At 43.9% G+C, this 17,688-nt stretch overlaps 1 protein-coding gene across 1 annotated transcript in view; it reads left to right on the forward strand.

Annotated features, from left to right (window-relative positions):
* The window catches only part of LOC105566640, a 34,866-nt gene that overhangs the window by 13,945 nt on the left and 3,233 nt on the right, over positions 1-17,688 (forward strand). The window lies entirely within an intron of this gene.

Raw genomic sequence — 17,688 nt, forward strand, 5'->3', positions numbered from 1 at the left:
CAAGATAGCCGGCCATTAACTATCTTATGACAAAGGTAATGACGCTAATAATTCTTTGCGGAGCTTATACAAGATATCGATCTCACTTCTGTATGACTCTCCCGCCAATGAGAGGGCTCTCGAAGGGCATTATCGGCGCGATAGTAACAATGCGGCCTATAGGTAATTCCGCCAGGATTTGTCCATTCATTCCGCAACGCATTCAGCCTCACGTCAATCCCGTATGCGCGTTCGATACCAGCAACCAATTCTCCATTGAGCCGCTTAATACCGGCCTTATTGACGCCACTTCTTCATTTTACTACACGTGTGAGAAAATTACAAAATATTATTTTACCGTTTAACCTTAGGATTCCGGCTGTGATTATTGGCTCAAAATATTCACGCTCGTCAAGACTTAGACCTGGAGGGGCATACATCGAAATCCGACCGCTAACGGTACGCTCTCTTTAAAAGTCAACCAGTGAAGTATCGCTGAAAACAGTGAATAGTTACTGATTGGCAGTTATAAGTATACCACTGAAAATCGCAGTGGTATACTCGAGGAGGAAACCACTGACCGAAATCTTGTACACCAATGTCCACTAATGCCCAGTGGTCATTACTTTATCTTATTATCTTATTTTATCTTATTTTATCTTTATAATGCCCCAGCAAGGCCTAATAACTAATGCCTAGTAATGCCTAGTAATGCCCAGTAATGCCGCAAATCTGTACACCACAATGCCCTCAGCGGTTTCCCCCTCGGGTATACTTATAACTTTAAATCAGTGACTGTTCATGGTTTTCTGTGATAATTCACTGATTGACTTTTAAAGAGCTGGGCGTATGCCACTCCAAGCGACTTTGAGAAGTCGTCGGTTTCTCCATAATGAAAATTGAATTGTTTAATCGTACAAATTTGTCGTTGGGGCTTTAAAGAATACGTTTCTGATTAAAAAAATTGATTTGCGTAAAAAAGGTCTGGGTGGAAAATGTCCAGCGTGCCGTTCTAGGGCGTCAATCAAGCAGTTGAGGATTAGCAACTATTTCTCAGATCCTACGCTCAGGCGCTCCGAATGATGCGCGCTTCCGGCCGATGCTCGGCGTTTTTCCGTTCTCGCGCGCGAGGGACGCGAAAATCCGTCAGGGAAAGCGACCTCGAGACCAACGCCGCTACGAGAACGCCCTTGGTGGTGTTGCGAAACGCGCAACGACGGTTCCAAGAAGCGCACGGGCTGGTGGGTGGTCTCCATTCAGAGATGTTTATGGCTGTGTCGTAGCAAAGTGGCTGCACGCCACGGAGCCCGTGCGAGAGGGCCGCGCACTTCTCTCCGCGGTGCCCAACGGGTCGAAGACCCTACGTTCGTCAGATTCACCCGGGGCCCTTCGCTCATATCGACGGAGGCACCCCGGCGACCTCGGGGGCGTAGTGGGTCCCGGGAACCGCGTAGATGTTTACCTCATCTCCCTCTTTCTCTCTCGCGGGTGTTCAAGTGATTTATATCGACCCCTCGCTTTTTCTCCATTTGGCAGGTAATTGATATACATATATTTCGTTGTATCGCGTTTTCATTTTACGTTTATGTAACGTAAGGCTTACTACGTTACGCGGTGTGCCAGGTGTGGCTTTCGCGAAACCTCGATAACGTCCCGGTGATATTAATCGATATTCTAATCGGTCAATCGACGCCCCCGGCATCCTTGCACGTAATATCCTCCTCATAACGGGACACCGAGTACTTCTGTTCCTCGATAGCTGACGATCAGCGTCGATAAATCGCCGTGGCGTCGACGAAGTCACGACGGAGCTCGCCCGGCGTCCTGAGATGCGCGCGATGAGCGGCTCGGAGCTTTGCTAAACAAATATTGATTCTGGCGTATCCGATAAAACGTAATGCATTACATATCTGTGCCTATTAATACATGTATATATATATACAGTACACTTGTATATATGTATACTTTAGTCAATAGCATAGTACACTTTAGTCAACTTGTGTTGCTGTATATTAATTTTGAACTGACTCTTAATTAAAGCAAAACGTAATGCACTGCATATTTATGTATATTAATCTATGACGGCATAATTGCACGTATACTTTAATCATGATTACAAATTATTACTTAATAGATAAATGAAAACTGCGTATCAATTTCAAATTGATTCTTTCGTAACTAAAATATCGCGACAGCGCTGGATGTTGCCGTGCGAGCAAATGGAATAAGGAGCAACGAGCTTTAAATTTTTGCATCTCGTCGCTCTTTACCTTATTTAGAGTGTCGTCGGCGCGTCTCGCTCGAGCATGAAGCACAATCGTCTTCGGGGTGCTTAAGGCCGCGTAAACGAGCGTGTAACAGAGTGTTCGACGCGAACAACTCGCGTGGCTGCGACCACCTTCCACATTCTCTAAAGCATCATACGCACGAATGCCATTTGAATTTCATCCGAAGCGTTTCGAGGCGGCATTCGTGCTTTAGCGACCACAAATTTCACTCACGCCCTTCCGCTTCCTCATCACACCCTCGAGAGGGAGAGGCCCTATGAATAATTCACGCCACGCTCCGCCCGGCCTACTACGCCGCGTTCCTGTAAATCCGTGCATCCGTATTATTACATACTAGAGCAATCTTTAGCCGCCACCGCGAGCCGCCGGTGAATCCCTCCGTGCGTCGACGCCGTTGGAAAGTTTAGTCGCGCTTCACCTTAGTGCGCTCGCTGATTTACTCGTAAAACACCGCCAACGAGGAGCTTAAACGCGAGCGATCGGCTTCGATATACTTCGCTCGGATATGCGGGGCATCGAGCTATTCGCATGGAAACGCCGCAGCATCGATGTTCGCCTGTCCGCGAGCTAAAATGTTTCCTGGAATCGCAGTTGTGCGTTTCTTTTTCTGGGCACGCTTCTTAAGCTTAACACGCGCGTGTCTACTGGCATCGCATTGCGGATGAATAACAAAAGTCTATTTATAATTCATAAATTCGCCCGTAAGAGAGTCACGTGTCCTGCGAGAAGATTTTCAATTTCAGAGTCGACTGGCAAACGATCCTTTTCCTTTTTCAAAATTATATTTATCAAATGGAACGCACGCGCGACAATCGCGCATTAGTTACACGGTACACGCGTGAACGTAAAATCCTCGTCCTCGATTTGTGATAATTGCGCGTTGACAAACTCGTCCAATTTATATGCTAACTGTAGTCCAGCCCGTCATAAAAACTGATCGACAGGCGAGTGGTAATTTATTATCTCGTAGCGTTTGGAGGCCCATTGCGTCCGCGTATGATTTACCGAACGTGACCGGCAGTGTTCGTCGGCGAGACGCGCCCGTGACGAGATGATCGTCGCGAACTTCGATCTCATTAGGCCGCTCGACCGGATGCACGGCGGACCTCAAGGTTTTTCGGCACGACCTCGTCCGCGACACTGTTCCCTTAAGTAACGTCAATTACTGCCCTTTCGCAAACGGATACGCCCCTCCGACGTGCCGTCCGACCTTCCTTTCTCCTCGTCAGTCGCATCCCTCTTTCGACACCTCCTTTTTTTAAATCCGCTTTTACGACGGACGCTGTCCAGACTACTTATCCCGTTGCCTGCCTCGTTTCTTCTCTCGGAGCGCATTAGCATCGCTCTTCCAGACCATTCACGATCGTCGATTCGAACGAGTATCACACTGTATTTTATCGCAAACATTTAATAAGTTACATAAAATTGTATGCAATTATTTTACATATTTGAAACAAGTATCGCAAGAATTGTATTAAAAAATATTTTACGTTCTAGCAAACGTTCGAACGTTTCTAACACTTTTTTTAATTAATTCTTCTGCAAATCTTACTTATCGATGATCCAATTCGATAAAAGGCCGCTAAAGCGAACTGTAATTTTCCAGAGGCGATAATCTTGTTTCTAAAAATTGTTTGCATTCCGGCTGAACGTTCGCTCTTTAATCGCCGTATGTTTCTTTAATATAAGCGCTCGAAAACACAAGCGAGAGTGAGCATGTAAATTGTAACAAAAGCCACCCAATTGTCCACCCGCGCTTGACGATCCTCGAGGTGCAAGAAGAATTCGAACGCGGATGATGCCGTTACTTCATGGAATGCGTACGCGCCAGTCGAGAGACTCGTGCATGCGTTGCTGGAATACCTCGGTGCGCGTGTGGTGATTCGTCGTTGGTGCAACCGGTAGCGGCCCTTCGGACCTTGAAGCATTTCGTAATAACTGAAACTGTACATGCGCTTCCCTGACGGAGCTAGTTCTCGTCTCTCGAGATAAATCTCTTTAATTACGACAACTCGAACAGTTAGGCAGTTTATCGCATTAAGAACGTTGTAAAGAGAATCTTAGAAATGTCGAGAACCGCTAAATTTGAAACATAAACTCTTTTAAAAATAAGTGCCAGGTGAACTTCGTCGTGCGATTGAGAGTTTTCTCACCGGCTAACTTTTGAGAACTTTTGACAAAGTAAAATGGCTTGAAAGAGATTAAAAGAACTTTACATGCTAACGTTATTTATAAAAGAGCTTACGTTTTATATTTTATACAATTTTTAACATTTCTGACTCTTGTTAACCATCGCGCGATGAAATCTGCAATTGGAAAAAATTTATCTCGCTGGTGCAGCATTTTTTTTTTATAAAAGCTTGGAATTTGGTTTCTATTCCGCCGTTGCAATAGCAGCATATTAGACGAGGGAAAATTTCTGGGCTAATAAATGCCGACGTGTCTTCCAATCGGACACGTTGGCGCGTGTACCGGCGATTCGACGGGCTTATCAATCATTCGTCGTTCGCGCAGCAGCGAGGCTTTACAAGAACCTCGCTGGAGGAGGACCTATTGACGCGTATAAGTACAGAGAGAAACATATAAAATGCACGGGTTATTGTCGCCGGGCCTCTTGCCGACAGCTGCTCATTAGTTGTTGCCAGCCGCGCGGAGGTGAACCAGTCGTACGCTCACATATGCAAACGTATGCAGCATACGAGACATACGTCTAAGTATCTATGTGACACATACGCAAGCTGTATTCTTACGGCACACGGACCTATTGTGAAGGTAGATATTCCAATTATTTAAGCGTTCACTCTCCAGGCCCCTAACTGTTTTTCAACTTTTTATATGTATATTATTAATACGGGGGTGCAACGGTACGCGATTTACATCCAATATAGACACGTAAAAATGTACCTTTGAAAAATTATATCTTTCCAAAGGAATTTAAAAGTTTAAAGAAGATGCGCACACGCTCCTGAGTATATATTTATGTGAATCTTCTGCGCATCGTTTCTCGAAGCGTATGACAAAGTCTGTAAAAGCATTGCCCGCCTCTTCAAGGTATACGCCGTAACGTACGGACGTACGTACGTACGTGCAGGCATATTCATCCGTACAAACGCAGTGAAGGTGTGCGTACGCACAGAAACGCACGCGTGCGCTTTGTCGGGCCAACGTGATCGAGCGAGCGAGTGCCGAGTCAAGAAAAGGCAAGCAAAGGCAAAGTAAAGGGACAAACCACGCCTTACGCCGCCTTGGCAGTGGAGAGAATTCGCCTTCGCCTCCGTTTCTCCGTCTCACCTCTCGCCTCCGGCATAACTAATATATCGACGGCTACCTTTCCCCTCCGCGCCCCTCGCTCGCGCAGCCCGCTCGTTCGCGTCGATTCACGATTCGCGTGATCTCTCGCCGGTGTCTATGAACTATCGAGAAGATAGCCAGATGCGCCTCGCGCGTTTTCGCTCGCGAGCGCATCAAGTGCCGATACGTCGCTCTTCGTAGCACAGCTCCAGAAATATTATGAAACCTGGTAGACGTGTTATACGCGTATGCTTTAGCAGCCCAAGATTTTTTTACATTGCATCTTTGCATTGAAATCGTTACGTCGAAATATTTCCTATATCATAAAGTCATCGCGGTCGGAACTGAGAGATGCTAATTATTAAAACCCTAAGGCAGGTACCGAAATATGGTTATGTAAGATAATGCTTTGCAAACTGCACTGCAGCAGCACTTGGACGACAATAATCTATCTCGAGTTAAGTATCACTGGGTTACTGGAAAATTTTCCAGGCCAGCAAGCAGGCCAAGCGCAAGGCGTTACTTCTCCATTACCGCTTTACGACGCATCGTCGGCGTAAAATTAGTTTCGTTCGCGAGCGGTGCTCGCTTTCTGTATTCGCTCTTGTTAACGACAGGCTTATTAGCATTTCATACGGGTGCTTTCATTCCTTTATAATTTGTTAATTTGAAAAATCAGGTCAGTGAGCAAGTGTGTTTCCGCATTAATAATGTTAGTAACAACAATAGCGTGATTAAAGAAATTTACAAATATTATATATGTTTTAATTATAAATTCAGTTCTTGCAATTAAAAGAAAAAATACATGCGATAGAGTTAGTACGGTAAAATTAACAGAACAAGTTTCACAAAATGTCGGTTATTTCCAGGTTTCTAGTGACAGTGTTTCAAAAGTTGCAACCTTCACATTATCCATGCGTATTAATCATAATCGTGTGGCCACGCCATAACACAGATATGTGTATTTGAAAGATCTTTACGAAAGACGGAAGTGTGGAAAGAAACTCTTATTGATCGTAGAAATCCGTAAAAGTCCTGCACGCTTCGCAGACGGCAATTCTGATCCAAGCGAATCCTTCCTGGCGGTCAGAATGTCACTAGGTTATTAGAAAGTTTTCCAGACGAGTAAGCGTAGCAGTAAGCGTTACTACTCCACTGCTTGTGAGATCGAATCGGCTGTTTGCATCGCGTAACGTTTTACCAGCCTCGGCGCCGTTTACTGTAAATTTCATAATGAAAGCATTTAGAAATCCCATCATTTACGCTCTCACATTTAATTCTTTTCGCGTTATTTATTTCACAATCGAGTTACGGCTATTTAAGTCTATTTATTCGGATCGTTTTTACTACACATCTTTCTATAATCATTAATTTTTTGTATAATTGTAATTTTTATATAATTTTATGCACTCTCTCTCTCTCTCTCTCTCTCTCTCTCTCTCTCTCTCTCTGCTCTTAGAAATTAAAGACTGGAATGTTTTATTATATTTTTTATTAAATCTGTATTAATTACACTACTCGTATATAAGTAAACATGGGTGAAAGAGATAATTGTAGCATTTAGACATAATGATGAATACTATAAATTGTATTGCTTGAAAGGAATTTTTTTTTTCTCTACATACATATATGTTAATGGAACCTCTCGAAACGCTTAAAAAGTTGATATGCACGTCTACAAGGCTTATTCTTACATCCGGTCGGCCGAACGAATACGGATAGTATCCTTCACTTCGACATAATGCGATGCTACAGTTACACGCGCGGAAGGCGAATGGAAGGCAAACGCACATCGACAGCAACATGAGAAAGAAAGAGCGAGAAATAGTAAGAGAGAAGAAAAAAAGGAGAGACAAGCAACACCGTTAGCGGCGAGCACGTTTCTTTAGCGCGGAGGAAAAAAGAAGAGGTCGATCATCTGGTTCGACGAACTTAACAAACGTACGCTTTCGCGTCGAAAAGACGGAAGAGAATGTCATTGGACAATCTATGCTCCAGTTTCATTTTTATTTACTCCTACGTTACTCGTAATGAAAGTTGCCAAAAGAATTTTTGCAAAGAGGTGTAATAAGATTTGTATGCGTACGTAAAGCAATGTATGGAGATAGAAATTAAAAAAATACGTAAAAAAATTTATGAGATTAGGAAGATATAAAGATCTAAGGCATAAGAATTTATACTCCATGCTCTTATAGGATATAATAATAAAACAAATAAAATATATTTTTAATAATAAAAATGATATGTACATATATGCGCGCGCGCATGCACGCATTTAATTACTGATGCCATATTATTTATCGTCTGTATTTTATATCTTTATAATTGGAGGGGCAACTGGGTAAAGGTGCTTCGTAACAAAAATTAATTAATGAGAAAAACAGCTCTTCTATCCGAAACACTTTCCCAAGATCATAGCACGTAATCCTTTTATCATATGAATATCTTGGGATATATCGACATTACTATCTCAAACTGAGTAGCACATAATATCTTTTTCTATAGCAAAATATCAACATTTTTTTAATGCCCCTTAACTCCTTTATTTACTTGCCCCTTCAATTATAGTCTAGTGATTTTTAATATCCCAGATTTTCTTGGAATTTTGAATCTTTAGAATTCTTGAAAATTTTGGGAAATTCTTGGAATTTTAGATAGTGCTTAGTAGGTAAGACTACAAATAGGCTATTCTCTCTCTCTCTTTCTCGTACATAATGTCTTGAAACGTAGAAATCTCTTTAATGTCTTCAATAGCGAATTAAGATACGAATAGTAGAGGCATAATGCCAGCCACTAAATTGCCAATGCGACGACTCGAGCGTCACCGGTACTCCATTTCCTCTGCGAACCGAACGAGTCCGCGCTTTAACATTTAACTCTCGACGGCGCGCGGCCGGGCTCGGCGGGCACAATTGGCTCTCTCGACAGGCGACTCGCGGTATTTTGCATCGTCGATTTAACCGGCGATCGGCGTTCCACGATCTGTCCGAACGTGAGAGAGGATAACGATAACGGGAGTGCACGCCTGGGAAAACGATCCGCGCCGCGTCCGTCCGTCTTCCGTGAGACGTAAGCGTGCCTCGCGTTGCACATCGCTCGCTCGTTCTGCGCGCGCGTTGCGCTCTCGACGGCGCAACGATGAGGCCCTATGAGAGATGGCCCTTGTGTTATTTATTTCCGTGATACGTGCGGGTGTATCGATTATAGACGGCGATCTCAGGCCTGAAGATCCCCGTACGTGGGTCTCCGAATAATTTCGTCGTAGCTCGCTCCGTCGAGCTAAACTTTATATGCGCTGAGAAAGGGGCAGGGGAGAGGAAAGATGTACTTCGTAGCCAAGTAATCGCGATACCGGTCCTGCGATCGTTACTTTCTGCACACTCGTCGTGGCAATTAACCGCCGCAATAACGATTTCTGTCCGGCCGCGTAATGCCCGAGAGCCCAGGCAAACACCATTACGGGTGGTGTATTGCCGCGGCGCGACAAAAATCGTAATGGATCGCCCCGCATGTAATTATGGTTTGTTACGTACTTTCGAATGGCTCTATAACGTGCTTGACGTAGGAGGACACGCTGCGATGGGAGTGCCGTTGTTTTCCGCGCGCACCCGTTTCGAACGCCCTTTTTACCACTTTATACGCAAACGACGAAAGTATGCGTTACATGCCTTTAAAAGCGCACTACCGCGGACTTGTACGGGCAATCGCTCGATATTGCCCTCTTCTCCAGGCTCCTGCGAAGCTAATGGCATCGTTAAGATGAAGAACAAACGTCGCGAGCCAAGTGATGCGGTTCGATAAAAATGCGCGACGTTTGTTCCGAGACTATCACGTGTACGTATGATTTTATCAAAGGGAACAACTGCGGCGCGCGTCGTGAATAAGCAAGACTTTGCCGTTGACTTAGGGCCAGTTTTACAAACATCGATTAACTGCTAACCGAAGGTTAATTGATCCTCCGTCTCTTCTTAAATAATAAGATGGAAAAAGATAGGGAGTCGACTGAACTCTAGTTAACAGTTAACCGATGTTTGTGAAACTGGCCCTTAATTGTTAAAAGTACAACGAATACTGGACGCGTGTCCCTCGTGAAAATCTGTCAATCGCTCTGTTGCGAGGCGGACCATCCGCTCCCGACTCTGTTCCCCAGATGCCGATCAACAGTCGCGTCGCGCTTTCGTGTTCGATAAACGTGTATGATTTTTATCGAAGGGAACAACTGTGGCGCGCGTCGAAAATAATCAAGACTGCTATCGACTTAATTGTTAAAAGTACAACGAATGCTGGACGTGTCCCTCGTGAAAATCCGCCGATTGCTTTATCGCGAGGCGGTCCATCCACTCCCGGCACGATTCTGCCGACGCCGATCAACGGCCGCGCCGCGCCCGTGTTCAATAAACGTAATCGCGCTCGCGTACGATATCCGCGGCGCGACGTTACGGCGGCTCGTTCGACGATGTAACGACGAAAAGAACGGTTTAAGCCTTGCTCTCCTCTCGGCGCAGCGGCGCAGCAAAACCCGTAGGACAGAAACGAGCCGGGGTCCGCCGTGCGGCGGTTAGCCTGAAGGCAACGGCACGATGAGCGATGGATCGGAACGATTCGGGAACAGTACAATCGAATGCCGGATAACAGCCGGAATAATCCTGGAGCCGCGGTACACGGAAAGCTCGAGGGTGGTTAATCGGCCGATCGATTAATTGGCGGTTCGCGGGCGCTCCGCCGCCACGGAAAATACCGATCGATCAAAAGCATCGATTAATCGTCCGAACGTCCGATAAGGCCGGATGATAAGGCGCCGGGGTATTGTTCCACGTTGCAAACAATTAATGATACGCCGCGATCGATAATCGACCGGCCTAGCCTCGCGATCGCGAAGCTCTAGGCTACTTTCTCCGGCGGCTACTTTTTCGCGCGCGCCGAGCCGCGGAAATGTTTCTTCGCCGCAGCGGCATTTCCGCGAGATACGCGCGATACGTAAATCAGAGATACAGATTTCGCGTCGGGCTTGAAAATCGCATACGTAGGTTTAGCCGTGCCGTTTAACATGCACGTTTATCGCAGCGTGTACACTTGACACGAGAGCGATAAGGCAATTAAATGGAATGCATTAACGTGTAGTATATTATAATTCTTATCTCAACTGTATACGCGTGATGAATATACAGTACCGGCCAAAATTATATCGCTCTTCGATTTTTTGAGCGTAACTTATTTCGTCAAAGTGCGTCGAATGTGCGTCAAAATTTTACAGTAGACACCTGATAACAGGTGCATCTTGTGCAGTCTTATTCATTAATGCCTGGACCTCAATTTTACCAGGACTCATATTTTCATCTTTATTCCCATCTATACATCGATGAGTTTCAGGCTGTAGTTCACACAGCTTCTGTAGAAGTCTGTGGCAGTGCTAATTAGACATAAGATGTCTAATAGACGTCTTAAAGTTGTCTCTTAGACATGCATGTTCTCTGGGTACATACAGCCTGACACTCGGCGATTTGTATAGATGAGAAAAATTATGATAAAAGTGCAGATCCAGGCATTAACGAAGAAGACATGAAGGATAATGAAATTTGACATAATGCACCATGATTTTCCAATTTTTCGTGCACTTTAAAACTACTTGTGCTCAAACTATCGAGAGGTGATACAATTTTGACCGATACTGTGTGTCTAAACAATTATACAATATAATTGAAGCTCGCATAGCTCTATTTTCTGTTATAATTCTTTTAAGATGTATCGATTTGTGGAATTCGGAACGAAACGCACGCACACACGCGGCCGAAAGTGGAACTCTCGGAAGCCACGGTGATTTCAATCGACGCTTGTCGAGCCCTCAAATTGCTCCCCGTCTATATTTCACGCGTAACAACGAGCTTCCATCGGCTACGAGCGATCCGAGCGCGAACGCTTCCGACAGAAGCGTTCGGATAAAATTGGTAGCCCGTCGCTCAGGGCTTTAGACTCGCGCGGCCTCGCCGGGAGATTGCCGACTTGCGTCTCGCTGAAACTCGTTGTCAGCTGCGAACCGTATCCGACGACGCGCTCGAGCCTTTCGCTGACGTTCGACGCCCGAGACAGGAACACGCTTCTTCCTCATATTAATCTAGGCTTGTTGAGCCCGCTTCTTATCCATAACGGATTTTTCCGCGTTTTTGCCGTGGCCTCGCGCAACACAAGCACATTATCCCTAACGTGCTTCGTTCCCTGCCGCGATTATCCTCCCGGCGAACGGTAAATCCCTTTCCGATGGGGCGATCGTCAGACGCCGACTCGAAAACGCTCGTCTCTTTATACGCGTATGGGATAATCTTATCGTTAGCTGTATCGATACGGGCACTATCATTCATATTGCATACGTAGATTCCTGAAAGGAACGTACGGAAAAGCCTCCTTTCTTTCTTACGCACTTGCGAAAGGATCTTATCCTGGAAGATGAAAATTGTTGTATCGATCGGAGAAAAATTACTACTAATTGCAATTAAAATATATAATTAACTGTGACTGGACTCTTGAAATTAAAAGTAAAAATCAAAGGATTTAGGCTGTAGTTTTGTCCTGCTTAGAAATAAATGCTATCCCGAGTCGAAATTTTGGCCCTATGTTGAACCTTTAATTCTATTATACAGTTGGACCTAAGACAGTAAAAGAGGTCGAACTGCAAGTACAAAATTTACTCCTACTTTAAAACTGATAGTGTCGGAAATTTCTACTTTTGCCAATTTAACATTAAAGGTCCCTTCAAGTAGGAGCTAAAGTAAATTTTTAGAATTAAAGATTCAAGGGAGGAGTAAAAAATAGAATGTCATCAAATTAAGTTATTGCTGGCCTATGTAGGTGTATAGATCAGCTAAGTAGGTGTAAATTATCCTTAAAAGTGTCAAAATAGTACTAAAATTTCGACTCGGGATGGCGTTCAACTAAAAACATCCGAAAATACAGTTAAATCGGAATCATTGTGATACAACTCAAATAAGAAACGAGAACGCCAAGGTTTAGGCCCGAGCACGATGCATGTAGCTTAACAATTTAAATTGAACACGTGAATTCACCGTTTAAAAACATTTTTGCGTTACGACGTTGGCGACGAAACGTAGTGCAAGTAGGCGCTTTGCGTACGCGTCGCATCCTCTATTGTTTTAAAAAATCGGGTTCTGAATTTGGTCCGCGAACACACACCCATCGCGCAGCGCGTTCGCGATTTCTCGTGGATTGGACTCGAATCGCCGTGCACAATGAGTTCACTGGGTTTCCAAGCTCCCGACGCGGCCGCTCGCAAGTCGAGCGTGGCGAAGTGCACGCTCCTCCTCAGAGAGCTTTCGTTCGAAACGGAAATGGTAGGCTGCAATTATTGCAGTCGTTAGCTTTCCCGTCTGCTGCGGCCGTGCGCGCCAGCCGCGAGTAGCATAACCGCCGCCGGTCGATTAACCGCGACCTTCGCCGCAGCGTTGTGATGCAAATAGACGACATATCCGCAACGGGGATTACGTGCCCGCCTTGGAGCTCCGTACGACAATTTCGTGCGAAGAAACTCGCTTTCCGTACAAACGAAGGCGGACGATGCTTAAGAACGTCGATCATTTTCCTCGCGCAGGCAACGTAATCGTGATACGAGATTTCAGAAATGTATAATCTTGATTAATAGAAATTTAATTAAATTTCACGCTGATTTAAATGTGAGATCGGACCGCCCTCCTCTTATTCGTTCAAGAAGATTGGCCAAGTGAGGAAAGACGAGACACAGTTGAAGACCGTAGTTTCTGCACGATTATCCATCTCACTACATGGAAGTCGTCTCGCTCCAGAAGATCGGCGAACGAAAGTTCTGTGCAGCCGCGATGTCGGTGTCGAGTTGCATGCCCCGCTTGCATCATCGTGATCCCAATATTGCGCGACCCCAGTGAGAATTTTAACGCGTAGCGCGGGTTAATCGTTAACGAAACGATATCCCGTAATCGATCGATATTAATTATCGCGCGCTTTCACTAGGTGACCTTTATAATCAGCTGTGAGAGACGTTTCAGCGCAATTAATCATTGTCATCTTGGCAAAAATATAATTGGATTCGCCGTAAGACATGCAACAGTCGGATCCCTTCAGGAATTATCTCTGGAGCCAATACAACATTTAATGTTCGAAACGCCAAGCTATTCTTGTGCACGTTCTCTCTAAAAATGAATCGGCGAATTATCACTGAAAACGGCGAATAGTCACTGATTTACAGCTACAGTACCGGCCAAAAGTATATCACCTTTAGGTTTTCTGAGAATAACTTTCGTCAAAGTGCACCGAATGTGCTCAAAATTTTACAGTAGACACCCGATAACCAGGCACATCTTGCACACGAAGGGTAATGAAAGTTGACAAAGTACATCATGATTCTCGAATTTTTCATTCGAGCACTTTAAAATTAGTTATGCTCAAAAAATCGAAAGGTGATATAATATTGGCCGGTACTGTATAAGTATACTACTGTGACTATCAGGTGTATGCTTATAACTGCAAATCAGTGACTATTCATCGTTTTCAGCGATAATCCACTGAGTGACTTTTAGAGGGTTGATACTTTGTCTGCTTATTTCAACGCGTGAAATAAAATAAGATCGTTTATTATATGCGCTTGCTAAAGCCTCGACATGAAGAAGCGGTTCTTTAATAATCAAAATAGTTTCCGGGAGATCGGTCGGGTCTCACACTGAGAAAACGTGCGTACAGATACCGCACGCGTTTCGCGTTGAAATATACGTGCAAAATATTCGAAAAATCAAGCACAACAATTCGATCGTATTTCATTGGTAGCGATGGCAATGCGAGTCCTCGCATCTCTTGCAGCCAGGCTATATCTTTACTCAAATCGATCCCGGGTACAGATACCGCAGACGATGCATGCTCGCCAGATCCTCGGTTGAGAAAAATTGGCGAAATGCCGTCTGCGGGCGCCGCGAGACGACCGCAAGTCGCGCCAAGAACAAGACAAAGGGATACCCGATCGCTTGCAAACGAGCTCCGCGGCCAATTATAAATTAAATCGAATTAAATCGACGGCCACCACCGTCGCCGCCAGAAGAGGCGGACCTTGGCGAAAACTCCCCCGCTTTTTACGATCACGCGTATGCGCGAAATCTTTTACGGCGACGCGCGTAATTGCAACGTGGCGAGGAGAGTGATAAACAACGCTCGCTACCTCGTTGCACGACGGGGCGGGCTGGCTCTCTCGCTGGATTTTCACTCGCTCTCGCGCGCGGCGGATTTATCGGCGCGCTTAATTGCTAGCCGAGACGAAAGTCTCAGCCTCGAAACGAACACGGGCCCGCGTACCTTTCGTTGTGCTTTTTCTGACGCGTCGGACTCTGGTCTACTCTTATCCGGTGCCCCCGCTGAGTTCATCCTCCTGCAACTCATAAGTAGAAACAGAATCCCAGATTATTATTCATCTTGCAAAAGAATTCAAATGAAGGGGATAATTTCTGTTCATTCCATTTTTTTACTATGACTCTTAAGAAATATCTGACTGTCGAATAGATCTCTCTTACTGCCGGCATTAAACTTACGGATATTATAGAGACATGTATGTACATCAGCTTTTTATTTGTCGGTTTAATTTAACAGAAGATTTCATAAGTGAATTTAATTTAATGAATTTCGCGTGAAAAGACGCGATACGTTCTAATATTTTTATTTCCCAATTATCGAACTTCCAGAAGCCATTACACATTTTTTCGGATCATACATTCCGATCTTTTCATCTTCCCGACACGTCGCAAACGTCGACTCTGGGCCTCTTTCGCCCGCGGTCGAAAAATTACGAGCTTTCAAACCGATTATTAAGTCTCGATGATTTAGGGCGGTGCTTTAAATACTTGGGCAGTAACATTGAACGAAATTCATTCCGTAATGAAAGAGTACCGATTTCGTTGTCCCGCTGTTTAACGTCGGTCCGCGCGGCCCGTTGGACCCCGAGGACATTAACCTACTAACTGGAAGATTTTTTTCTTAAACGCGCAGCATCGTTTGTGTGCCTTTAAAGGAGACCATGATTATCATATCTTGCGGTCTCAGATGTTGCGACGTTTCGGAGGAATTTATGACCCCCTTTTGCGTCGAAAAGAGAGGCTAATAAGCATTTAGAATGATACTCGATTCGTATATTATAACGTCGACCTAGTTAGAAAATATAAGTATTACATTGAACGTAACAAACGACAGGAGAACATAAATCTGAGAGAAAGAGAGGGGATTGCTTGGACGTAAAGGCTTTGCTCTGATACAACAATTCGTTTCCTGTATTGACGAATATTATGATACGAAATTAATTAATTTCCTACTATCATTATCTATACTGTCATTAAAAATGACTGTGGTACGTCGTTATTTCGTATCATCTTGACGGGACAAATTCAATCTACACATCGACTGATCCCTTTCGCAAGGTTGTATCTCGATTTTACACAATTTCTGGTTTTTGTGCTTAAACGGTCATTCTGGACTAGAATTGAAGCACAAAAACCGAAAATTGCGTAAAATCGAGATACGATCTTGCGAAAGAGATCCGTCGATATATTGTATACTCAACGCCATGTAATAGATTTTCAGCCTTGGGAGCATGGAAAGAAATACGTGGCTGCCGTAGCTAAAAACTGCACGTGGTAACTAAATTTCAGTTGTAAAATATAGACAGCTACTATTTTGCTACTGTGCCTATTGTATTAGGTGCGACAGCAAACGGTTTTCTGTGGTTTAGAAATGTATAGCTATGGCAGCAAAATCTTTTTAACAAATTTTTGTTTAATGTGAGTGATTGTCTCTTTCTCTCTCTCTGAACATTATGGATTTAACATCGGGGGAATCGAAGAAGTAACCTAACGAGTACAATAAATGACGGGTGTACGAATATAACGATCGTAAGCGTAATATCGATATACTGTTTTCTAAACCGGTATGCGTTGGGATGCATCAGGCGGGGGAAATCGGGCAAGGGGGATCCGCCGCATTCTGTAGCGCCAATTTGCATGACCGATGATCGAGCCGCTACTATATGCCAGTGACTAGGTGCATCATCATTACGCACTACTGAGATACGATCAAACTGTCGGTAATAACAGTCGCACGACCCCGCGCGCGCAGACGAGAGAGCAGGGTCGCGTTTATTAAATTACGTCAAATTATTGGTACGCGTCGGGGTATCCGGTCGAGGCCTAAACATAGAATACCCTCGGCCTCGCTGGTTGTTTAACAGTGAGCAATCACGCTACTTTCCCAATTAGGCCGCTAATTTTATCGGGAAGCGTGTAATTGCCGCGCTGAGCCAAATTCGCGTGTAATATGCTCAGTGCACTTTCCCAGAACAGCTTAATTATCGGTCAATGGCTAATCATGCATGAGTGATGTGGAATTAAGTTATCTTGCTGCGTTTTAATTATAAAAAATTAATACGCTGCTTTGGAATATAAAGTACAACCTTTTGCACAACCTTTGGTAAAGGCATTTTGTTATTTGATTTTGAAAGTTGGAGATTTTTATTAGATCGGTTTATAATTGTAACTTGAATCTCACCTTAAAAGTGAATCTTAGGCGAGATACTTGAAGTGAAATTTCACATCTTAGTATCCGGACGATTCAGTAGTCACATTTTTAAAAGTCAGCTGAGACTATATTTAGAAGTGAAGTGATTATTCCTGTAAAATCTATAATTTGAAACAAGATTTTTAAAACAATTTCAAGAGACATGTGACATAATTAAAGTATTAAAAAATAAAATGTTACTCCTTGCCAGAATTCTTTATAAAGTGAGTAAATGCGTAGCAGCATCTCATACGCCAAAATGTATTTAAATATACCTAAAAGACTTCTTATTAACATAAAGTTATAAACATTGAATTATTAACTTGACAAAGACTGTTGTTTGATTAATGAATTTTCGGCTATGTAAGCCATTTCACTTTTACTACCGTTTGCTTTGTTACGTTCCACAAATCTCCGTCTTTCATCATTAATCGCTTAATAAATAATTGAATTAATATAAAATTATTGCATGATGCGTTCCAAAAGAAATGGATCAAAACATGACTTTATATTTAAAATAAATCTTACTCTACCACTATAAATATTTCGCATTAATTTCTCT

This window comes from Vollenhovia emeryi, unplaced genomic scaffold, assembly GCF_000949405.1.
Source record: "Vollenhovia emeryi isolate VEMERY1.0 unplaced genomic scaffold, V.emery_V1.0 DF939143.1, whole genome shotgun sequence".
Taxonomy (NCBI): domain Eukaryota; kingdom Metazoa; phylum Arthropoda; class Insecta; order Hymenoptera; family Formicidae; genus Vollenhovia; species Vollenhovia emeryi.